Consider the following 15,946-nt stretch of genomic DNA (forward strand, 5'->3'; position numbering starts at 1 on the left):
AGCGTTTGTGGAAATATTAGTTCTCCCCTTGGGTCCGTGGGAAAATTTCTATCTTATGAATATCGTTTTAGTGGCGTTTAGTTCCCTCTAGTGGAAGAACGTTTTATGGACACGGAAAAGTTAAACGGTCGGATAAATATTTATGTATTTATTACTTTTACAAAACAAAGAAAACAAACATTCCATTATTCAAATTTAAGTTATTATTTAACTTAAAAGGACCATAAAATGGCAGAAAGCTTGTGAAAGAGCAACAATCTGAGATTCAGGCTTACTTACTGTAAGTACTGACAATTTATTATGCATCCCTAGGCATTTTAATTTGAGATCAGCCTGATCATATTTGCTAGTTTCTGATATGTCTTACTGTTACTAAACTAAACATATTGAAACTGAAAATAAGATAGGAATAATACAGTACAATAATACAGTAAAAACGTTCCATAATAAATTGTCATTATTCCGTAAGCGTGGGGATATTGACGAAAATATGAACCCTCTTCCAGTGAACAATGCATTCATGAATTTAAATAGAAGTTTGAATCACGGATATTAGATCAGAATAGTTTAAATGGACAAATCCACTTTGACGCGTAGCCGACGTTAAAAGAGCATTATGAGTGCATAATAACTATTTTACCCGTTGCATGTTTATCTGATTTGAAAGATTTCTTATAGTTTGAAACCTAATTTGGGTTCGGTATTTACAAAGATCGCGTTGGATATATCGCGTTGTGCCATTTCCAAACATTTGTAGAAAACTTGCGATGCACCTGGCTTTGTTATCCGTGCTAGGGGTGGGAAAACTTGGGAAGTAACGCTGGATTACTTTTTTCCTTTTGTATAGTTCCCTCATGAATTGACTAGCTGTCAAGGAACATGTGAAATGAAGACTGGTACAAGGTAGTCACAACCCGAAGTAATTCAGTATCCATAGATTTGTGTCGCCATATGTAATGTTGTGAATCTAGGTGTACGTTTAACTAAATCTCGCACATTTTGGTAAGTTTTTAAAAAAAAGCTGTATAGGCATCAAAAAGAAAATATAATTTGGCTTAATCTGTTTGCAGTCTTTGTTATTGGCCCACTTTGTTTTTAACTGTGAACGGTTGCTTTGACTGTTGCATTTGTCAGATTTTATTAAGAATGAAGGGGAGAGTTACAGAGGTAAGAATACATCCTCAATGAGGGAAAAATTCATGGCCCCTATGACACGTTATTATACAGCACAGGTATAATGTTTCTTAGAAAGATGCATGAGTGTGGGAAAAACTATTTTTATCTGAAAGACCATTTCCTTTTTAAATCTCCCTACCAATGAAACTCTCAACAAACATTTTCAGGCCCAAACAGGGAGTCAGAAAGCAGATTTCCGAAGAGCATATAGCATTGGGTTAAATGCATCATGGTGGCCAAAAATACAAAGTGAAATGTCCACTTAAGGGTGTGTAGAGTGTAGTAAAGACATGTTCATTATGGTCAAGTTGAGGAGACAGAGGGTTAATATAAAGGTATTATTTTATATGGACATAAAAGTATTGTGGGGCTGAAATGTGTTATTACAGCATGTGCTTGTAAAACAGACACAACAATTTAGAGTTTGGTAGGTTTGATAGGTATGTATGTGAATAGGTCCCCAAGGGCCTCTCCCAATTGGTTTCATTTTGTCAGGTTATTAAGAATCCATCCTCCACAGAAAGTGACACACCTGCAGGGATGTCAGCATTCCCAGCCTGTTCTGATAATGGGATCTCAGTCAGAAAGGACTTGTATTTCATGCAGTACAATTTACTTCCCATGTCATGCTATCACTTGGGGGGGGGGTGCTGATATTTTTTTGTGGAAGTCTCCCATTGTTTCAAACTCACATCAACAAAGCAAATCTTGGTTGCGTGCAGAGGGGATGGAGTTGTTACGGTAGTATTTTGCTCTGCTCAGATGGCCTTGGCAACATTCCTCCCTTCTGTGAGGTACACTGGATCAGGCAAGGTGAAAAGCGCATGGGGTCTGCGTTCACAGTTGATGGTGAGGGCAGGCCAGCTATGCTAACTGCACTTTAACAGGCCCTTATTTAGAAGTCAAACGTCTTACCGACGAAACCGTATAACGTGCTAAGATCTGACTGTCATTTGACACCAGAAGTATTATTAATGATATTTAAACATGGTCATGAGAGCGCTTAGCAACAGGAAGAGCTGCACCGATATGTACGGTGTCAGCAATGTTTATGCAAATCTGTTCTCTATTTTTATTGCTTTTACTCATTCACTGTATATCTGCTTATTGCTTTTGAAGTGCTTTGAGCTGGGGAAAAGTGCTTTAGAAATGAAATGCATTGTACCGATTATTATTATTAATATTATATTATGATTAATAGTCTGTACATTAGATTGATAACAAAGATAAGATTGACAGAAATTGCATTAATCGTACGTTCTGTCATTGCATGGATGTTAGGTGATCATGTGTGGGTCATAACCCACAACTGCTTACACACAATCTTTTAATGCACGTCAGATTTTCCAGGGACATTTACCTGTGTGTCAGTAATTGTAATTTAATGATGTGTCCTGAGCGAAATGCATTTTCAGCTGGGTAAACTCATTATTGGGATCGCTGCATTTCTGTAATAAGGTAAAATTCAGATTAAGTGAGCTATTGTTTTCTTTATATTGCCCATTATGTCAATTTAATTACGCTTGTAAACTGCCTTGCCAGTAGAGGCCAATGCAAACGGGCCATAAAACCAAAGAGCACAGCTCATGTTTTTTTATTTCTTTGTATGTCATTGTAACAATATAATTGAATAGCAGACCAGTTCAATCCATTGTTGAGGGCATGCAATTTAAAGGGATTTATTTAAAGAGGATGACAACTTGCAAGAGGAGCAACTTGGCTGAATCGCATTGTGAGAGATTGTCACATTCTTCACATTTAGCAAACACCTTCTGTGTCTATTTTATAGAGAGTAACTCCATTTTAATGCCATCACAATGCACATTTTTGACAAACAATTCAACAACAATGAAAACAGCCCTAGGGTGACCAAAAGCGGTGGTTTAGTCAGCATTTTTGTGTGTAGGCATTTCTGCAGATCTTGTTGGCAAGTGGGAGGGCCCATCAGATTCACTGAGTTTACCACATTATGTGTCAATCAGGTGCTAGTACCTGTGCAGCTTTGAATGTTTTAATAAAAAGGGCGAGCCACGCAATGCAATTACATTAATGAGTTACATCAAAGGAAGAATATTGATGAGTAAAGTATAGGTACAGATGCCTACCATATGCAATCACTTGGAGAAATATGTTTCACTGCAAAGCATTATGTGCCAAGAGCCATGGCTGGAGCTTGTCTAGATTTGTTAGCAAGTCCCTGAATTTTTCTGTGCTTTTGTATTGTTATTGGTAGTGTTTTTATTGCCTGTGGCATTGTGTTGGTATCTTTAGGAACCATAGTTTGGTTGTCATAATTTAGAAAATATTTACACAGAGCTTTGCTATTGTAATTAACTACAAGCTGATACCAGCGTAGTCCTTAAAGTGTATTGTCTTCACCATATTATTCGATCGTGGTTGCAATAAGGTGGCGGTGTAGTGGAGCGCAAATCCATTGCGTGCTGAGACAGGAGCCAAATGTACACCTGTGACCTTGCTTACCCATATGTTTGAGAGTGATCTTCTGTACACTGAGCTAGCTGCTACACCACAGCAGAATCGATGATAGGGAGTCTGAAATCCAACCCTCCGCCTGCTCTGGATGTATTAATGATGGTGCTGATCTGATTTACTTACAGGGTGTAAGTGTCTCAGTTGCTTGAAGAATGTTTGTACATGTTTTTCACATATTTGAAGGGCGCCCGTGAAAATCACGCTCATTGGCACACGCAGTTGTTTTCTGGAAAATGTGGGATGTTGAGTCTGTGGAAAATCAATTGGGTCCGATAATTATTGGTTCATCAAATTTACAGCACCATCTCCCACAGCAGGTTTCCAGTGAAATTAAATCAAATCTGAAGATGATTGGTATGTAGCCTTAAGGTTTAGAAACAGGCCTTAGGTTACCCCAAAACATTATTATTATTTCATCATTATTTTTCAGGACCCCCGTTAACATTTTCCGTTCATTATTATCAATGAATTAAGTGTGTCTACGTCTGTAAAATTGTGTATGATTTGATTCAAACTTTGATGTAGAAAAGTTATTATACAAAATCATGCATGTTGTACATTTTTCATTGTTTTGAATAGATCTATACAATATGCACCTGTATGTGGTATTATGTACTCTATGTGTTTGTCATGCATGGATCATTTATGTGGTATATGTGGAGGTCTCAATAGCAAGAATATCATATGGTAATAACCTCCATAATGACATTGAATATATCAGCATGTATAAGTTATAATGTAATGATGAGCCATTCTCTCTTTCCGTCCTCCTGTTGAGCCTTCTCTGTTATTTTTTGGATGCCTTTGGAATTGTGTATGGAGGTCACTGATTGTTGTTATTCTGACTGTACAATGGTGGATGATAATATAATCTAATGTAATGGATCGGACGGGCTCAATTACTTGTCAGTGTGTGTTTACTGTTGTACTGTATGCGAGAGAAATGGCCACATGGGGGAGTCGACCAGCCGTTTGATTTACTGCGGTGTTGATGGGGGTGAAATAGTCATTTTCCTGCTGCTGGAGTTTCAGAATGTTGTTCTGACGGATTTCAGATTTGCTATCAGTGGAATTATGAAAGGAGACAATTTTATTAAAGCTTGAGACTGTATCATATCAGATAAGCTACTATAACAGTGCTGCAAAACAGGAAAAGGCTTATCTTATTTCAGCATGGAAGATTGTGTTGTTTGATGTTGGTTGAGCATGTGCCGAGAACAGGTTCATGTGACGCCCTGAAATAATGTGCATCTATATCTTTGTGGGTGGAGTCAAAGATTGTCTTTTGTAGCAAGACAGTCAACTCTATGTACTTTCCTATGGAAACTGTTGTCCCTGTAACTGAACATTACCTCACCAGAAATCCTTAACTTCTCAGCAATTTCAATAGCCATGTGAGATATTTGGCTGAGTCAAGAAGGAATGCTAGAGCGTTGACATTCTCTGGTTAAGCTTCGAGTTGGCATGGCAACAGTATGTTTCTGCCAGTTTGTAATAAAATGACACACCCTTCTGTCTCTATAAACCTCATGATTGAGGTATGTCAGCAGTGTTATTTATCTAAAGGAATGACACTTACATTAGCAACAGTCTGGGTGTCTGGCCATAAGTGTTTTAGTCCTCTCCCTCTTCGGTTCCAGAGGGGCAGGACTATTTCAGTCCAAGCCCCAGAGGAGAGTTTCCTTGACAAACAGGTGTCTAACCATACAGCGGGACACCTGTACATATCTCCTCCCTGCAGAATTATGCAATTCATTGTAGTGTCTGGGTGCTGCACATGTCCCAGAGTGCAATGGGGTCATGGTTGGGTGGGCAAGGGGAGGGGTGCGGCTCAGAGGACGCTTGTATTTCACGGCCCTCTGGTCATGGAAAGTGCTATTTCAGCCATCCCCAGCACGCCAAGTCGGGTGTCCTGTGCGATCACTCACATTACACCAGCAGGGTGATGGACAGCCCAGCCAGTGCATGTGTGCTTTGGGTGGGCGGGTGGGGGGGGGGTCCTCAGTCAGGGGAAAAAATCCCTCCCCCAGCCTGGATCAGGTGTCCACAGAAACGTACCCGGCCCACAAATGACTGTCCAGGATGGAAAACACTTACATCGGCACCCAATTACTTTGAATGGATGATAATAAGACCCCCAGGGGTAAGATGTTACCATCTGCCTAAACGGCTTCATGAATCCTAGTGTATTTTTCCAAACACCGGTGAGCGAGGGGCAATCCAGGCCTTTTTTGTTGATTGTGAGAAGGTGCAAGCAAGCCTGCAGGGCATTTGTCTCTGAGAGACAGTGATGCTCTGTGATAGTGGTGGCAGCTAACCTGCCTAGCAGTCTTGCCCCGAGGAAAGATGTGGCCAGAGCTTATGAGAGTGTGTTGGGTCTGCGGTGTTCTTTTAACTTTGGAAAACACGTACCTGTGCGAAAGAATATGCAAGAAAAATGGGGATGCAGAAAAAGCTTTTAATCCTGCTGCTTTCCCATGTGGAAACTTTACGCCTTGTAATGGCAACGGTTGACAGTCAGAAGACAACTGAGTGATGAAAATTTTATTTTTAAATTTCCTGACAAGGCTTTAGTATGCATTGCATATGATGCAGGCCTAGCTGCTTCTGAGAGATTTCCTTCACAAATGAATGAATGTCCTGTTCTCCTTTGGAGAACTGAATAAAAGTAAAGTAATCAACAAATGTTTAAAATGTAACAACTGATGATTTGGATCCAGCACTCAAATGCGCCAGTGTGGTTTAGTGTTGCTGTTTAGTTTAATCACTGTCAAGGTTCTTCAGTTTCTGTCAAGTTGCACAGCAGCACATATTTTATTATCAAAAGTGAAAGGCAAACTTTTGAAATCAGACTAAATTGTTGGGCTGAGTGGATGTGCATAATCATAGTCACTTAAGTCAAGCATTTACCCTCTGTGTTCACTTCATGCCAAGTTGATGTTTTACTAAGTGTCTCCATCTCTCAGGCTCAAGGAAAACCATTGTACCATGGCATGAAGACATGACTCAAATTGGCAGGTCAAAATTGGAAACCTGTGTTCTCATAGCTAGTTTTTATAGAGGAGGGCAACAATATCTTCATTTTCAAACAGTTTTACTGAGTTGAATGATCCTAGTTGTCCAAATCTTTTTAGAGCTTGCTGCAGTCTTTCGAAGGTCTGCAGATACGAAGTGATTTGTTTTGATAGTTGATTGAACTGGTGTGCCTCTGTTTTCGTGATTGCAGTAATATGGTTTCTGCAGGGGAGATAAGAGGTCTTCTCTGACCTGAAACCTTATCAGTGATATCCTGAATATGAAGCTCCAGGCTGACAACCGCCTGATCTCTCCTGTGATTCATGTCTGTATATGGTGGCTGCTCTGGAAGCAAAGCTAGGATTCATTGAATGTTTGCTAATGGTCTACTGACAAAATAATCCTGAGGATTGTCGAGATCCTTTTAAATACACATCAGAAAGCACTAAATATTTTTGCAGCAAGAATTTGTGCTTTTCCTTAGAAGTCATTATAACTTTCCTACAACTTTCTTTATAACTCATTTCATAACTCATTTTGCTCTTTTCCTGTCAGTTATGAAGTATAAAATGAATTAATGTTAGCCATGGGAATGTGGAAGTCATCAACCATTATTTTCATTTTGAGTCTCTGGGGTGTGCGGTTTGGACAAAAATTGGACAAAAGTCACAGATGAAGACTGACTCAATATTCTACCCTCAGGTCCAGCTACCCAGTTATATATTTAAATCTATGAGGAACCTGAAAGGCTTCATGAAATAAAAAAAGAGCCGATCCTGCATATCCAGCTACCAGGTGCTCAGCACCGAGTCACCTGACTGCATTTGCTGTGTTTCTGTTGCTTCTGTAGGTGCGGTATGGTGTTGGTCATGGGCTGGCTGACGCCTTCTGTGAGAAACCGGATCAGTCCCAGAGCTGGTGTAGAACTGATCCATGACAGCGGGCTTAATCTCCCTGCAAAGGCCGTGCCTGAGAAGCAGTGAACAGGATACCCCAGGAGGAGGGGATTAGATCTGCTCGAAGTTCTGTCCAGAGATGCAGGCAACAGTCCAACCACTGCTCTCAGCTGGCTGGCAGGCTGGTTACCTTTACGTCTGGATGTAGCGTGCCACCTGCTACTCGTCATTTAGCCAGGGTGATGCCCCTGACACCTGTGCTTTCCATGCTTGGGATGTCCATAACAGATGCGTGTAGCGGCTGGGGGTTTCCTTACAGAGACATTTACACGCAGGCGTGACGATCAACACTAAATGCTCACCATACTTTTATTCTAAGGAAAATAAATGCTGTTTCATCTTGATTTCTTGGTTCAGTTATTTTCTGTCCTTACAATTGGATATTTTTTGTCAGCTGAAGTTATGCATGTATACAAAGATCCCCCTAAAAACAATGGCCAAATGATCATTTGTGAACATTTACTATTTTGGAAGGGACTCATATCTAGGTTAACTTAAAGGGCATTCAGGACAAAATGCCTACATTGCATACTGTAAGAAAACACTGAAAAAAAAAACATTATTTACCATTATTTAGTATCTGCAGTGGCCCACCCCTCCCAACCCTAAAGTGTAACTCTTTGCACTGATGTCTGCTGTTTGTTTTGGTGTCTGCATTTTAATAACCTCACAGATGCTGCCCCGTGTTTCTGGAGGTCACCCGGGGTAATTATGTTTGTTGGAACCGACAAATGGATTAGTACGTGCTGCGGTCCCGGTGACCACCTGTTCTGCAGTGGAGGTTAGGTTCGTAAAGGTTCCTGTCTCCGTCTGTTATCAGACATGCAGACATACCACCCGGAGCAAATAATGAGTGCATGGAAATCACTCGCAAGGAGACAGTGTCAACACTGAAGCATGTTACCCTCAGAACTCCAATTAGTCCCCTTTCACGGCGCTGGACAATAACTTTGGTTTTCACAAAGGTCTTGACAGCACTGATCAGAGAGTGAGAGTGAGAGAGAGAGAGAGAGAGAGAGAGAGAGCGGTTGGAGTGACATTCGGTCCGGTGGCATGCATTGCAGCCCCAGTCATTCTAAGGATGTAAAGTGTTAATTAACAGGTTGAGAGATAGCCGTGGCAGTAAATCTAGGCCCTGAAGCACCCCCTGTAAAGAGATCCAGCTCTCTTCACTCGAATGGAGCCTTGGTCTGTGATCTTGTAGACGTTGCACTCTTGAGGAACTGTAAGTGGGAGCTTTGACTGCTCATTTTCATTGCATTTGTTTTCTGAGCTGTGCCGGGTTCCTAACATTTTCAGCAGTGAACCATGAGTGGTGGATGCTGGCACACTGTAAAAATGGATGGACGATTACATAGCAGTGTGGCACATTCTTGTGTGCATATTTTTCTTTTAGTAATCACCAAATAGCAACTAGAGTGGAAGGATCTGAATTCATTATGTTCTTGCTGAATATTGAGTCCAAGGCAGAAATGTTCTGCATGGAATTGTATTTGCTTTGAGAATGAGAATGCCGCAGTATAGGAGATGCTGTTGCAAAGACAGGGCTGTGACACACACACACATACACACACACACACACACGCATAGTTTGACATCTGGAAGTGGAACTCTCCACACACTAGCTCCCTGCAACGTCAGTCTGGGCCTAATTTCAGGCTACCTGGGGTCTGCTCTGATGACACTATCCCACTGATTTACTCTCCCTCTGTCTGTGGGCTCACCCAGCCATGTCACTGAGTGACACACCCTGAATAGGTGAATTGCCCAGAGAGGGCTTTAGAAAAAAAGAAGAAGAAAAAGAAAAAACCCAGTGGGTCTTTTATTTACAACTCCATGGGTGGTCAGGGCCCAAGAGAGGCAAGAAGAAACCACAGGACTTTTATTTTATTATAGTTTTTTATGTCCTCTCCGCATTCATTTGGGGGTAGTTTAGTAATGTTCAAGCAGTGTTCAGCTATAGCCAATGCATTTATTTGCAATGGAAGGAATCCTTGAAAGGCTGGGGTCACTTCCACAGCAGTGGGAAATGGATTCTCAAAACATTTAAGGAGCAAGTATGGATTCTGTCTGCAGCACAACAATGCATAATGACATCAAGGTCGTGAGGGTTCGTGCAAGGGTGGGTGTGTGTGTGTGTGTGTGTGTTGAACATGCACTTTCGTGCACCACATTTGATTTTACCATTTATCTGTACCCTGGCATGATTTGTGCAGTGGCTATTTGTACAGTTGCTCACTGAGGTGTATTTCTGGTCCTTCCTTCATTTGCTAGTTTGGTAGTCACTTCTATTTATGGAAGGGTCTGTCTCTGCTCCCCACTTGCTTTGCATTAGTGTCTTTCTCTGTGTTTCCATGCTTAGATATCGGTTCTTCATCTTTGTCAGGTTCTCTTTGTTTTGTTTTTTTTCAGGTATGCTTTGACTGTTGGAATGAGTTTGTGCCACACCAATGGTCTTAACAGCCAAAGGACAAAAAGCGTATTTCATCTAAATGTCCCAGTGTAATGAGTTCAGCCTCCTCTCTTTATTAAAATGACAATATCTCTCCGTTACCCTGCGCAACTGCTGTGAGCTTTTGCGTGCTCGCAAGCTCATGGACCTTTGGAGGTGCTGTCTTGCCGTTACTCAGGCATGACATTCTGAGATGTTACAAACAATCTTAATATCTTTTTAATGAAGCACTTTGTGAAAACAGGAATGGGCGAATGAGAAGTCCAAAATGGATTGTTACTCCAGGGAGAGAGAGAGTGGGAGTGTGTGTTAGTTGGAGGGATGGGGAATTTTGTACACTGACCACGAAGATCCATATATTGGCAATGTATGAAAGTGAGGTTAATGAATTTTGTATGTTTTTTAGTAACTCCTGTGTACCTTTGAACTTTTTATCTGATATGCAGAGTTATTTTTCACATCTCTCAGGAAACATTGCTCAATAATAAAGCAATTATTCCACAGTGGTAAATGTGAACGGAGGTCTCATTCTAAAACAGGACTTTATCTGACCGCCAGACCACAACAAAGTATTTATGAACATTATTTTCATTTGAGGCAATGACACATTAATCACCGATCTTGCTGTTTTCCTTGTACTGTATGTCCAATTTAAGAGATAATAGTAATTCAAATAAAATAAATTTTAATTAAAAAATAACTGGCCAAAGGTATTGGTTATGGAGCAATCTAGCGAATTATTAATCCAATGATGCAAATATTCAATTGAAAAGAAGCCAAAGGATGATTTCACATGATTGATTTTTTTTTTTACTAAATGTCATAAAAAAAAAGATGTGCTGTGGGATTGATGAACTTTGTACATCCAGAGTTTGTGTGTGTGTGTGTGTGTGTGTGTGTGAGTGTGTGAGTGTGTGTGTACACTTGCTTGTGTATGTCTGATCATTTGTGTTTGTGTGTGTGTTTGCATGTGTGCGCACGTGTGCCCATGTGTGAGTGTGTGTGTATGCATGCGTATGTGTTTACTCGCACACGTGCAGTGCTGTCAGGTTTACGGCTGTCTGGCGGCTGTCTTGCCCCCGGCCGGCTGCGGCTGTGGAGAGACCGCTGAGGCGAGAGAGGAAGGGGGCGGGGAGAGAGTGACACGTGGAAGGAATGGTGTCAGGCCGCCTGCCGCCCACAGGTGTGGGTCATAATTTAAGGCTCTGTCGGGCTGGATTTGCGAGGGGAATGCAGTGCTGCTGGGACGGGCAGAGTCACCTTGCCTCACTCACCACACTGCCGAGACGTGAAATGCCAGTGACTCCAGCAGACCATGGCGTAACAGCACTTAGTGCTAGGGGAGGGACTGGACTTTTAACCCTTTCAGGTCTGCAAGATCAAAGCCATGGTCTTGTTCTTAATTTTGGATTGGAAGGTGTAGAACACCACCTCACTCAGTGAAGCTCACTGAAACACCTGAACTAATGACAGAAATCCGCAACTCACCATAGAGTTAAGCTAACACTCAGGGGTCTTATGCTGGACAAATGGTTAAAAAAACCAGCCTGGTTTTGTGTAAGCCTTCACTTTGGTCTTCATTTAAACTGATGACTTCTGGACACTTTCTTTGGTATGTAAATATGCACAGTGAAGGAATTTTAGTTCATTTCTGTCAATTCAATCCAGAAAAGAATATGACTACGATTAAAACAAATGTAGATATATACTAAATACTTACAAATACAATACAAATACAAAATACAAATTAAGTGAGCTGCTTTTTGGCAAACTTGCAATGAAAGAAATATGGAGGGGTTTAAGAAGTCATGTGGGCAAGGAATATTAGTAATTGTGACTATTTTAGCATTGCCTAACTTTTGAGAGACAGATGGACAGATTTGTCTGTTCTGCCAGTGCCGCAGAAGGCTTTAGGTAGCTTAACTTAAAAGCAGAAAGGCATTTCTTCTGTGTAACCAAAGCTGGGCAGTGGTGCTGGGTGATTTAACTCCAGGGTCAAATTGTTTCTTATTAATAGTAAATTATCCACATGACTGTAGCCATCCCACTGTGTTGTTCATGTGGAATTTGCTTGATGAAAGACTGATTGCAGGCCCACCGATACAAAAAAGTGCCACTCGCCATTATGCCCAAGGCAATTCGACGTGCTAATGTGTTAAGGTAAAGTTTACCTGCGAAAATGTGCATCAGAACAAAGGTGCCATTCTGTGTTGTCCCTTTGAGATTAGTAGTGACAGGGTGGCCTTTGGGGCGTTTATTAGCTGGGTCTTTTGGACAGCACCTCAGGTGGTAAGGGCGCTTGGCAGCTTTTAGGCAGTTTCGGATTTCTGTCAGAAGGTCAAGGTCATTCGTATCCCTACCCTCTTCTCTCTCTCGCTTTATCTTGGCACATGTTTTTGCTCTCGGCCAGTTCACCAAAATGAACTAAACAGGTTGTGAATGTGTTGAAAGGTGAGAAATATTTACTGTTCCGTGCTCTAACCTAAGTGTGTTGCATGGAAGTTGTATGTTCTTTGTCAGTCAGAGAATCTGGGATTTTATGAAACTGGAGGCATTCCTTAAGTTTTGTACAATGACAATTTGCTAGAAATAACAAAAGTCTGTTTACTGCAGGATGCAGTAATGAATTTGACAAATCCTATAGTAAAATGATCTGTCCGATGGGACCTTTTTGTAAGGGTGGATTTAGGAGCGTGTAATTAAGATAGGGCAGTGTTTCTCAAATCTGGTACAGAGGGCTTGCTGCCTGGGCCTCGTTTTGTTCCCTCTGAGCTCAAAATTAATTAGGTTCGATTGAGCTGTTCATTGAATGACAGGAAAAAAAACAACTGAGAATCAAACACAAGTATCTTGCAGAGTGATATTTTGAGAGGAGTTTTTATTTTATAAGATGGAAAAACCCAAACTGTTGACAACAACAAAATAAACACCTGCACGGATGACTGGTGGCTGCCTTTTGCGGGGCTTTTTCTGTGTGCAGACACTCCCATTCTGATGGTGTGCTGATGTGGGAGATACTCCACTACATGGGATTTATATTCTCTATAAAACTGCCAGGCCTCTAGCCTTTATCCCTATTCCTCATTTTCCATCACGTTATTAACACAAGTTTTGGGGGCGAATGTATACAGGGTGCCCGCAGGTTCACAAGGTGGAGGACTTCACACGAAAAGAACTGGAATAATTATTCAAATCTATATATCAGCACTGCAGGGATTGTGGGAGCTCTGATTGCCTGCCATCTGATGACTGAAACTAAATATGGCAAAGTTCACATCGTCTTTGGACATACCGAGGCAGTCTTAAATATTTCCCCTAAACAACCGTACTGTAAGTATTGTTACAAGCACGATTCATACCTAATACGCAACATAGTGGAGAGGTTGCTGGCAATCCCATATTAATGGTAGGTATACTGATGGAATATGTTGACAAAAAATGCTGTCTTAGCCAAGGTGAAGATATGAGTAGTTGACTTGTGGCTGGCCACCTGTCTTTCTCCATGTGTGTAATACTCTTGGAATGGATGGCTGGTTGGACATTAGCTGCAGCTGTTTGAGTTAAGCATACAGTTAACATAATCCAGGACATAGCCATAATCAACTGGAGCCCAAATGCAAGAGTTTGCAGTGCATAAGACTTTCCAAAGTAATTGCTTTTGTAAGACTGACTGCTGTCTTCCATTATTTTTCAGTATTTTTTCTGTGTTGAAGGTTAGGGAGGGCAGAGAAGAGAGAAGTCAGAGTCTTAGCTTAGCAACATTGTAGACTACAAGTCCCAAGGTTCTAAAATACCTCAGCCATTTGGCTGTCTCATCTGTGCCAGACCAGATTTAATTACATAGTGTGATTGAAGCTTTTACAGACTTAAAGCGGCAGAATCAGAACTACGAGCCAGAGAAGTTGTGAAAGGCAGCTGCAGACATTGAAAGGGCGAAAGGCTGGCATCAATCATACATGGATTAGAGCTGCTTTTATGAACGATGTCCTCTCAATTCAAAATTATAATATCAACAAATATTCTAATTTAGCTATGTCAATTTCTGCTTGTTATTATTTATGTTATTACGCCTGTGTGCCAAAACATTTCTGTGGAAGAATTTGCAAAATTAAGACATGTAAAATTTTACAACATATACTACTATGCCAAAACGCAAATGGATCTCGGTTTTATGTTTGGTAAATGTTAAAGGGTGCCTCTGTTTACAACCAGGATTCATTAGGGTATCAGAAGACGTGGCAAAGATCAAAATGTGCAGAATAGTATGTTGTGTGTAGGTGCAAGCTCTCGGGCTGTAGTGCGTAGTCACTTATCAAAGTTGTTCTTGTTCTCTCCCCTGGAATGGAATTGCCAAAAAGTCACATGTTTAGTACTTACAGCTGGGTATAAATTGGGGTTACTCTGTTGGTTGTCAGCGTTCACAGAAGTTGAATTAATGACGCAGCTGTAATTCAAAGTGACCGATGCCTGACAGCCAGGGAAGGATGTGCAGAACAAATCCCCATCTAGGGACTGTAACTCTGTTCTAATGCACCACTTTCCCATTAATAGGCCTTTAGGGTCAGCTTGTGTGCGTTTTCCCCTCTGAATTTACCCAGGTGACAGACTGCTGAATGCTTTCTCATCATTCTGTTCTTTTTGCCGCACAAAAATGGATTAAGTATATAGATGAATTATTTCAGCACGTTGTGAAGATTTATAGAAAAACCTGTCAGTTATCTGTCTATCCGTTAGCCTATCTGTCTCTGTCGAAGACAGGTTTTTGCTGTATGTGCATTTTTATGTGTTTGGCATGCATGCTGGCTTTGCATGTTGTTAGTCTAGCAGAATTAGAGCTTTGCATGATGTTTTAGGTCAAACAGGGAGTGAATGTGTTCCATCCACTGAGATGACAGGCTGCATTTTCGATCTTAATAGTGCTCGTGATGGGAACCTGGGCAATGTCTTATTCATGAAGGGCTACACCGCTGGTGCTGCCTTGTGGCTGGTTTCAGTGAAATCTTACTGCTACTACTGAGAAATTGGGGAAAAAAGAGAACATGTTCACTCTGTGATTTCAGTTTGCGACAACGGAAAAACAATCAGTTTATCATGCGCTTTGAGATCGAAGCCGCTGGTTGCCTAGCAATTGAGGCTGGTGAGTAACTTGTTGCCAGGGAAACAGTCAACCTAAATAATGGGACAGAAACAAAACTCATTTAAGCACTATTCCATGACCCTAGAAGTATTTGTTTTTGGCTTTAGTAAGTAGAATTTTAAAAGTGTAGAATTCAGAGAGTACATTACTTAAAGGGTCCTTTTTATATATTTTATATATTATAACTACTACTGTATATGTATTCCCCTTGTGTGATTAGTTTGTATCTTTTTTATAATAAGACAGAATTGTAAATGTCCAGTCCTCAGGATTGAATGAGCAAATGTAGCCATGAATATATAATTATATATTGGATGCTTTCAGGGTATAATGCAGCATGCGCTGTCAGTTTGGACTAAAATGTATAGTAGTGGTTTGAACAATGTGCCTTGTACCTTAGACATGGGTTCAAACCCCACATAGTAGCTGTTGGGGCCTGAGTACAGTAACTAACCTCAGTTTCTTCAGTAAAAAAAATCTTTTTATAGAAATGGGCTATGGAAAGTGCAAGATGTAAAACTAATGGCATCCCATTTTATGGCCCTCTGGGTAAGGATGTCTAACATAAATAATGACATATACTGTAAGGTTTGTTACCACTAGCACACACTCAGCATTCAAGGGCTGTAGGGAGGAGGGGTAAAAGAGCGGTAAAGGTTTTATTTTTGAATACGTGAATATTTTAGAGTAGTGTAGCCGACTGTTGCAAACATATCG

This window comes from Megalops cyprinoides, chromosome 13 (genome assembly GCF_013368585.1).
Source record: "Megalops cyprinoides isolate fMegCyp1 chromosome 13, fMegCyp1.pri, whole genome shotgun sequence".
Classification (NCBI taxonomy): domain Eukaryota; kingdom Metazoa; phylum Chordata; class Actinopteri; order Elopiformes; family Megalopidae; genus Megalops; species Megalops cyprinoides.